The 9,976-nt window shown below is 44.6% G+C and overlaps 1 protein-coding gene and 1 long non-coding RNA gene across 49 annotated transcripts in view; one reads left to right on the plus strand and one right to left on the minus strand.

The window, feature by feature from the left end:
* The window catches only part of RIMS2 (regulating synaptic membrane exocytosis 2), an 816,797-nt gene that overhangs the window by 393,570 nt on the left and 413,251 nt on the right, over positions 1-9,976 (plus strand). The window lies entirely within an intron of this gene.
* LOC137519100 (uncharacterized) overlaps positions 4,186-9,976 on the minus strand; it is a 27,594-nt gene continuing 21,803 nt past the window's right edge. Inside the window, exons 2-3 of the long non-coding RNA XR_011020966.1 lie at positions 9,611-9,895; positions 4,186-4,241 (exon numbers count right to left, since the gene is read on the minus strand). This is a non-coding gene — a long non-coding RNA (uncharacterized lncRNA). The remainder of the gene's footprint in view (positions 4,242-9,610; positions 9,896-9,976) is intronic.

The following is a 9,976-nucleotide window of genomic DNA, read 5'->3' on the forward strand; positions in this document are numbered from 1 at the left end:
GGTGGATTAATGGGGGTAACCCTGAGGATAACGAGCAGTGCCAAGACACTTCTGCGAAGGTAATCTAGCCCACAATGGGCATCCTTCAATAGATTTTACCCTGGCTCAGGGGTATTTTAAGAAACATTCAAGATGGAGTCTTACAAGCTAAGAAGGCTCTAAAGGTCCATTCATATGCTCAATGTCACTCAACGGCTATTGGGACCCAATTCCTCGAGCGGCATTGCAGGGCAAAGGCTGTGCAGACATGTCACTTGCTTGGAAGGAAACAATGCATTCTGTTCTATGTTGGGGGGCGATGCAGGAGTGACGTCGTGCAGCAGGGGTATTAAGTAGGGAGAACAATGCTATCTGCTGTCATTTGCCCAATGTGATCCGCAAAAGTGGTTCGCTGGCCAAGCAGTCATGGGGCATTGGGTGCCGCTGTACACGCTTTTTACCAGAGGTAGTTGTTATCCGCCTCCTTGGACAAGTTTCATCTGGTGTGTGTGTACAGGTCTTAAAGTGAACCTAAAGCCGATCAAAAAAAATGAGATTTACTCACCTGGGGCTTCCCTCAGCCCCCTGCAGCCGATCGGTGCCCTCGCAGCTCCACTCCGATGTCCCAGGACCCGCCGGTGAGCACTTCCGGTTTGGCCTTCAACGGCCGACAGGCATGGGAACGCGAGTGATTGTTCGCGTTCCCAGCCTGTATATCGCCCTCTATGCTGCTATTGCGGCCTGGAGGTCGCAATAGCAGCATAGAGGGCGATATTCAGGCTGGGAATGCGAACAATCACTCGCGTTCTCATGCCTGTCGGCCGGTGACGGCGAAACCGGAAGTGTTCAACGGTGGGTCCTGGAGCGTCAGAGCGGGGCTGCGAGGGCACCGATCGGCTGCTGGGGGCTGAGGGGAGCCCCAGGTGAGTAAATCTCATTATCTCATTTTTTTTGATCGGCTTTAGGTTCACTTTAAGATTAGTTTGATAAGGAGCCCTTGGTTATACAGTTATGCCCCAGCTGTAACAGGACATACAACACATAGCTATTAACCTTAAAGGGCAACTGAAGTAAGAGTTATACGGAGGCTGCCATATTCATTACCTTTTAAACCATACCAGTTGCCCGGCAGCCCTGCAGAAATGTTTTAATAATGCCAATAACAACTATAGCAAAAAATATTAGAGGCAGAGAATCAGCAGGGCTGCCAGGCAACTGGTATAGCTTAAAAGGAAATAAATATGGCAGCCTCCATAGACCTCTCACTTCAGTTGTTCTAAGATGGTTCACTAGCCCCTATTTATACTTACCTGGGGCTTCCTCAAGCCACATGACCTCCCTAGCCATCCTCTTCGGCCCCTCCATTCTGTCACTATATCTCTCCATTCTGCTGGGCTTCTGTGCATGCGCCCTCATCACGCTCCCGTGTCCTGGAGCATTCTGCGCCTGTGGGGGAGCCTATCTACCCTGGGCTAAAGCCGGATCACAGCGGACTATTGGAGAGGTCATTGGACTTTCCGCTCCCACTGACTGCACGTGATCTGGCAACAGGTGGGAACACAGTTTAAGGGCTCATTCACATCATTGATGCAGACTGGCTGTGCTATCTGGACGCAAAGCGTACGATCAAAGTTAATGAGATCAGCACTGTGATTCCTAAAAAATGCATGTAGCAGTGTGATAGCACATCACACTGCTGTGCAGTGCATATGATGTGAATGCCAGGAGTGCTGTCTATGCACTTCTGCCATTCTTGCGTGTTGCACATCATATGCACTGCCAAAATGCGCACCGAAGTGCCTATGATGTGAATGAGCCCTTATGCTGTAAAAGCAAAAAAGTCTGTTTCCACTACTGCTGGGCATACACGAGTCGATCCAGCGGCTCGATTAGCCGCCGGATCGACTCCCGCCGCGTCCCTGCGGCCATCCGGATCGATTCCCGCTCGTCCCTTCCTTATCTTCTGCTCGATTCCCTGCTATTGTCCGCCTGCGGGGGATCGAGCAGGGAATCGATCCGGCGGGTCATCGGACCTGTCGGATATTATCAATCAAGCCATCAGCGGCTCGATTGATAAGGGCTGATCCACCCGTGTATGCCCAGCATAAGTCTGAATATGCAGATGGGAAAATGCCGCCTATTCAAACAATAGCTTGCTGTCTGTATCGCTTGCCAATCCGGACAGCAGTCCAGCACTTCTCCCTACCATGCAATTGAATCCCTAGAACCGTGCATGGCATAGCTATAAGTGATTCGGCTTCGCAGCAGCACCGATGACTTACCCAATTCGGAAATGGACATGGCAACTTATGCTGGGTAAACACGATGCAAATTCTCGCTCGATCAATTATTTCTGACATGTTTGATTGGGTCTCAACAGATACAGCGGTCGATTTTGCACACTTAGCATTAGAAAAATCGACTGCTGTATCAATCAAGCCCCGGACTTGTCAGAAAAAATCAATCGACCAGTCGATAAAGCGGGAAATCGCATCGTATGTACCCAGCATTACAGATGTGAATGTCTGTAATCATCTGTAGCTACCATTCAGCTAACTTACAAGCTCCAAAGCCCTGTTTGATTCCAGGGTTAATTTGCATATCTTATCAGCCTCCTTCACAAACGTTTCATGCTTTTACTAATGCTGGGAATACACGGTTCGTTTTTGCCTTCGTTTAAACCTTCGTTTCGATTGTGCCTTTTGTCCTTTTCGATCCCGAAATAATCGGTCATACGGTTAATATCACCACCCACGGTTTTGTTTTTTTTTTCGATTCTGATGGTTTCGTTTTTCCAATGATCGAAGGCTGCAAAGAAACGAAACGAAAATCCCTTTTTACAGGGACGGACTAGCATAAACGAATATATAATCGATCTGAACAGCCATCAAGCCTACCAATGGCTCGATTAGATGGATAAAGAGAGATAATATCAAACATGTTCGATCACTAGTCGTTCGTTTTTGGGGTCTATTAATCGAAACTATAATGAGATTATGACTATTTTCACATACGTTTTCAACACTCGATTCGTTTACCGAACGAATCGAAGGTTTAAACGAAGGCAAAAACGAACCGTGTATTCCCAGCATAACACCTCCTGGTCTCAGGAATTTTTACAACCACTAGCCTTTGTCCTGGTACAGCAAAACATACCTTCACTCATTCCCGAATCCCTATAGTAAAAAGCCTGTGACAGAGAACTGTGACAGACTGTCAGTGCAGCGCCCACAACTGAGCCGACCAAGATAAACATAGACCTGTGTGACGCTCAGGACTTCAAAGTGTCACTATACTGCGGAGGAGCAGAAGGACGGGCAGACACTCTGCTTGCTGTGTACATCTCAGTACTTCCTTCTTCTACACCTCGGCCACGCTAACAGCTAACGCAGGCACAGGAGAGGGGCGGGCCAGGCCAGCCAGTGGAAGCACTCTCATTGGCAGGCACCAATTTGGGGAGGTTTTAATATTAATCTTCTGTGTCTTGTCTTGTTTTACCGGCAAATGCCCTGCCGGTAAAAAAAATATTCCGGCACCGGCTTTCTAATGAAAAAAACGGCCCTGCCGCCCGAATACCGGCTGGGTGGCAACCCTATGTCCCACGAGGGTTGGAGTTGCACACCTGTGATATGTGTAGTAGTAATGGTGAACAGAACTTTCTTGGAGTCTCAAATTCTTATTTTCAGTGTAAGGGCTAAAATTTTAAGGCTTGTTTCACGCAGGCAGCTGCAGGCTGTGAATCCACTGCTGCTCAAGTGCAGCAGCCAGGCTTTGGGAAGCGCTTGGTATGGGCAGCTGGGAGTCAAACAAATGGGTGGGTTGATGGAAGGAGACTGAAGTGCAGTCACTATGTGAGCATTGCAAGACAGGAAGCAAAGCCACGAAATAAGTGAATATGGATCACTCATGTATAAGCTGATCTCCACATATTCTCTAATACACTCCATGCCAGAATAGCAACATTTTGTAGATTAATAGGCCCATAACCAATTACAATAAAACAAAAACTATTAAAAAGAGGCGAGTTCAGACTCTTGCTCCATAAATTCAGATTCTGGGTTTAGAATAGGAATATTTTATTGGCACATAATGCATTTCATGGGTCGGACTCTCTTCCTCAGGTATTTTGCCGAATTGACTGGCGTCTCACTGAAGATATGAATGCCTCATGAATTTTACAGATGCCTTGTGAGGCCATAGCCTTTAGCTCCTCTATTTCAAACCTAATTGAACTCAGCCAATAACCTCTGTTTGTGATTGATCTGAAATTGCGGGTAAAAACACATTTTTTTTTCATGCTATTAAAACATAAACACCAAATATCTGTTGCATCATCTTGAGAGGTAAGGCATCCTTTCCCATCTTTCCCGTTTTTAAGCTAGTTTTAATTATTAAAGGACCAATACATCAATAAAAATTAAGCAGTTACAATTTGACAGAACTGGCAGGTTTTGGACTAGTCCATCTCCTCAAGGGGGAATTTTCAGGGTTTACTTTGTTTTTAAAAGTATTTCCTGAATGGCAGTATAACTGCCAAAATGCCTTATATACTTGCGTATAAGCCTAAAGGGGTTGGGGAGGGACACGTAAGGTAGGGCTGTGGGAAAGGTTCTCGGCTGAGAGAGTTAATGTGTGGTGGATGGTGGGTAGGTTATTTTAAATAAGTGTGTTTTGAGTGCTTGCTTGAAGGTGTTGAAGGAAGGGGGGGGGGGTGAATGGGAGGGAGTTCCATAGGGTGTGGGTGGCTCTTGAGAAGTCCTGTAGGCGTGCATTGGAATGAGAAATGCGTGGCCAGTCAGGTGGAGATCATTGGCGGACCCGAAGAGGGTGAACAATGTGATCCACCAATAATATCTTATGAATGACACAAACTTGCAAAGAATTTATTGGAGTTGTGTGTTGCTGAGTCAGACTTCCTACAGCCACTATAAAGAGCCATTAGGCAGTCACTAAGTCTGGCCTTGTGTACATGTGTGCACACCTCATATATCCATCAACGACGGTCTATTTTGAAGTGGGGGAAGGGACTGCAATAGATGGAGCTAATCCCGGAAATCTATATTTAGTCGTGATGAATAAGATATGATTTCATTCAAGAGTCTCTTTGACTTGCTTTTACCTGGTCTCTCCAGTATGCTCTGTTGTCTCCTGAAGGAAATGTCCGCTCAAAACAGCTCGGCTCTAAAGGCCACAATTTTTCCCAGTGGCTGCTCTACTTGTGAGATTTAAAGTGTTCCTATATGGAAGCAGACATGTTCTATTTTCAGATGGAGTTTGGGGTAGGCAGTGGACGTTTTTCATCTGCCTTACAGCATTGGAAAACCAACAGGGTTTCCTTCTGTACTGTCTATTTTCCCTGGAGAGCCGGATGCATTTCTCATATAGCCTATGGTTTAAAATCCTTATCTCATTCCGGTACCAACTGGACCACAACAGACCATTGGAGCAGACCATACACTGTTCAGTCCTGCTGGTCTTTCGAATCCAACTCTAGTAGCAACCTAGTACTTGTACTTTATTAGTTGAATATTTGCTTTACACATGTACTGTTATATAGTGCTGAGACTTAATGGAGAACTTGAATCTCTCTGCATTACTTTGTGTCCCTCAGAAGAACTTACAACAGAATGGCTTTAGACTTTAGGACCAGATTTGGGACGAAGCCAGTAATCTTGCCAGGGTAGAGCGTGGAGGAAAGTCACAGAATCGTGCAGAGCATACAAGCTTCATGAGATATTGTCCCATGTTAGTCCTGAACCCAGAGCTGCAAGGCCAACTATGTTTGTGTTTTGTTTTTTTACGTATTGGAGTCAATTCATAAAAGGCTGTGCGGTAAAAGACTATGGTCGGGAAAATACCGCATTCGGCATTTTAGACTTTTGTGTGCTAATTCATAAAAATGTTCACTGCTGAAAAGAGTGTTTACCTCCAGCTTAAAAACAGGAACCCAAGAAGTTAAACACAGCCTAAGTTATTCAGGGAAAGCCTTGTTTGTTCCTATCCCACTGCTGCTGCCTGGGGGGGGAGATCTCACTGCTTCTGCTTGTGAGTCACACAGTCCCTCACAGACTTCTTCTCTTATCACCACTTCAAAGCAGGTGGTATTCTTCTGTGCCATTATCACCTGTTCTAATCTTTATGATTTACTGACATGTGTTGAGGTAATTACCGCACAAGTCTGTAATTTACCTCACTGCTCTGTAATTAGAGCTTCTCATGCGGTAACAGCTTTTATGAATTGACACTTTCCAAAGTGCTCGGTAAAGTCAGCTGTTTTCTGCATTACTGAATGTGGTAATGCTTTATGAATCGATCACATTGTTGTAAGTTATAAATGTTCAAGTTTATAAACTTATTTATTCTATGTTTAAATTATTTAAAGTGCACCTGAAGGAAAAAAAAGTACCCCTATAGGTTGCACGCCACTTTAGGATTCAGAGTTTTTCCTCTCGTCCTCAGCACTGGGAGCTCTGCGCATGTGCACTTTACCACGGGCCCGCTCTGGGTCCGGTGGTAACAGCTGAGCCCTGTTGAGTTTTGTGCTACTGCATGAGCCGCCTGGGCAACACCACAAACCAAATCTGGCTCGGCTTTTTCCGCCAGGTCCACGCTCAACCACTTGATGCTCCGGGAGTCTCGTCGCTGGACCGGCCTGACTGAGGAGGACAGGGGGAGCCCTTTAGGATCCAGAGGATTCTCTCTTGTTTTTGGATTTCTATAGCAATCTTGTATGTTCAACTATGACAAGAAACTCTTTATAAATCCATAGATGGCTTATGAGCATGTGTGATTGCAGCTCCTGAAATAGGAGTACTGGTGTATTCAGAAGAAATGTGTACCTGCACATGAAGTAGAGAGCTGTTGTCTGTGGAAGGGAGTGTCCATGGGGAGAAACAAAGGATGGAGGGAGTGCCAATTTATAAATCCAGTCCTTCTGCCGGGGAACGTTCATAGCATTGTTATATGCTGACATTAGCCTGTCCTGGAGGCTTGGTGTGGGCAGTGTTAAAAAGTTATTAAGGACTGTACTTGTTATGTGGGGGTACTGATGGCTGCACTTGTTATGTGGGGATAATGATGGCTGCTCTTACGTGGGGGTGATGATGGCTGCATTTGTCATTATTGTTTATTGGATTTATATACAGTACAATGATAACGGGTGACAGCACAATACAGGTAATAGGCAATAGATAAAACAATACAGGTAATAAGCAATAAGATACACAACACAAAACAGGTAGCAATACAATGCTGGATCATACACTGGAGGGGTAGTGCTGATAATACAAGTTGACATATTTTGGGTAGAGTGCACAATCAAGTATGATACACAAGGGAAGAGGGCCGTTCCAAAGGCTTAAAATCTAGAGGGGGGTGGTGGTGACACCAAAGGGGGGGGGGGTGCAACGAGAGAGTTAGGGCAGCGTCGAGGTGGGGTGGGCCTTGAAGAGGTGAATTTTGAGTGTTTTTATGAAGGTGTTGGAGGAGGGGGCAAGCCTGATGGGCAGTGGGAGAGAATTCCACAGGATGGGGGCAGCTCTTGTTATGTTTGGGTAATGTTGGCTGCACTTGTTATGTGGGGACAATGATGGCGGCACTATGTATATACCAAGTGAGTAATGGTGGCTGCACTTGTTATGTGGGAGTAATGATGGCTGCATTTGTTATGTGGGGGTGATAATGGCTACACATGTTGTGTGGCAGTGATTATGGCTTTACATTTGGGGGGGGGGGGGTAATGGTGGCTGCACTTGTTATAACAAGTGTAGCCATCATTACACTCTTAGAAGGGGCGTAATGATGGCTGCTAAAAGTGAATTAGACGTGATGTGATTGCAGTAATGTATAAGAATCCACAGCAAAGAAATCTGAATGCATGTACACATATGGCAGGAAGGACTTGCCTGCTGTCTATTCTCTTGTTTGCCATTTGTAAACTTTCTAATTAATTTTTTTTACATTGCTGATTCATAAATGAAACAAGGAATGTAACTGGTTGCTGTGGCCAACCAACATCAATACTTTCCTCACAGGTGGCTTTGGGTTGCACTTTTAGACTTCTTACTGGAAAAGCTGTTATTGGCTAAGGAGACTGCTGATGCTAACTAAGTGTCATGTGACTGGAGAAGGTGGCTGTTGACCAATAGGAGCAGCTTAGTGAGGTAGGAAGGAGCGGGGGAAATTTCTGATAAATGCATGACTTGCACTACATATGCATAGGAAAAGATGGCAATTGTTTTGCAGGCTTGCAGCAGCTGACCCCCTACAAGCAATTGATGTCCCCTTTGCACTCAGGGCGTCTATGCTTACTTGTTGTCACTGGATAGGCTGCCAGGCTGGGGCTGCCACCGTATGTAAATGGTCTGGGAACTGCTGCTCAGTATTTCAGGTTACTAATAAAGAATTTTATTATTTCTTAACTACAAAGGGCAGAACACTATTTTTCGCTTCATTTCCCAGGCACTTTGCTTCGAGACATTTTAAATGTCATTGGATAGCATTAATTTCCGTGTTTTTTTTCTATACTATGGACACAATGAGAGAAGACATAAATAAGTCTCCCCGTTGGATAAAGAGGCAACTCAGTAAATATTTTAATGTACTGACTCTTCCTAGCACTGGGTGCAGTTAGCGAAGCCTTCTTAACCACTTCCTTTCCATGACATAAAAATAAGTCACTGCACTCTCCTCTTTACAAAATCCTAGATAACACTATCTCTGAGCTCATACAAATGCTATAAAGTTGAAAGGAAGGACCCCCCCCCCCCCCCCCCCCAGGAATGCAATGGCAGGGCTAATGAGTAAACAAGTGTAAAATAAACAAACATTGCAGGAGAAGACCGTAACACCTTGTATACCCTACTCAGTTGTTACATCTAATACATAATGAAAACGAATAAACTGTTTAAATAAACAGGAGGGAGAGAACTAAAATGTTGGTTTAATGTACAATAGAACTGTTTACATTGAAACCATAATGTTTGAAAGTGGATAAATTGTGTATTTTTTTCCACTTTTTTCCTTATTTTCCTATTAACATGAGTAGAAAATAAGGTAATTACTAAAAACAAATATCAGCCACAAAGCCTAACAATATATAAATCATTTAGTTGTGATAATTATTGATAAAGTTATTGCCAAAGTAATCGGGGCTAAGCTGAACTGTGAAAACGACCAGGGTAGGGAAGTGGTTAAAAGCAAAGCTGCTTTGCAAAGTGGCCTAACCTATAATAACTGGATAATTGGGAAACCCCTCTGATTACTTTTGGAGCCGTCAGTAAAAATAAAATACAAAAATGACATTTTTATTAAAAAACAAACAAACTAATAATAAAAAAAATCTCAGCAGCAATCAGATGCCACCAACAGAAAGCTCTATTGGTGGCAGAAAAGGGAGGCAGGAGTCACTTGGGTGGTAAGTTGTATGGCTCTGCAGCGAGCTGTTAAAGCTGTAGTGTACTGAAGTGTAAAAAAATCTCCTGGTCACTCGGGGGGAGGAGGGTGGGGTGGGGGGGGTGTAAGCCTGTGGTCCTTAAGAGGTTAAAGTACCGGTAAATCTGTAGTGTTTTTTTTTAAATCAAATACTTATCTATGAATAGGGAGGGCTTTGTGTTCTATAGAGCATTCTTACCCATTCCTCTCACAGGCCCCTCGTTCCAGAGCGGTCACATCCGTTCAAATTTGCAGCCACGGGAGGCTTCTGAAGCTTGTTGTGCATGTGCGGTCAAGAAGACATACGACTCCTTACTGAACAGGCGAAAATGTGTGGGAAAGTGCGCTCAAGCATGCACAGTACGGAGGGGCCCCTCTTTGGAAGCTTTCCAAGTGCTTCCTAGGGCTCCTGGAGACTGTGGAGTTGGAGCAATTTTTGGGTACCTGGAGTCGATTGTTCCATAAACTGATAGATCTTTACAATCTATTGTAAGAGACAATGACATAGGAAAAAAGTCATTTATAGTGCATTTTACTCTGGCACAAATGGACGTTATATACATAC

The sequence above is a fragment of the Hyperolius riggenbachi genome, chromosome 5, assembly GCF_040937935.1.
Source record: "Hyperolius riggenbachi isolate aHypRig1 chromosome 5, aHypRig1.pri, whole genome shotgun sequence".
Classification (NCBI taxonomy): Eukaryota; Metazoa; Chordata; class Amphibia; order Anura; family Hyperoliidae; genus Hyperolius; species Hyperolius riggenbachi.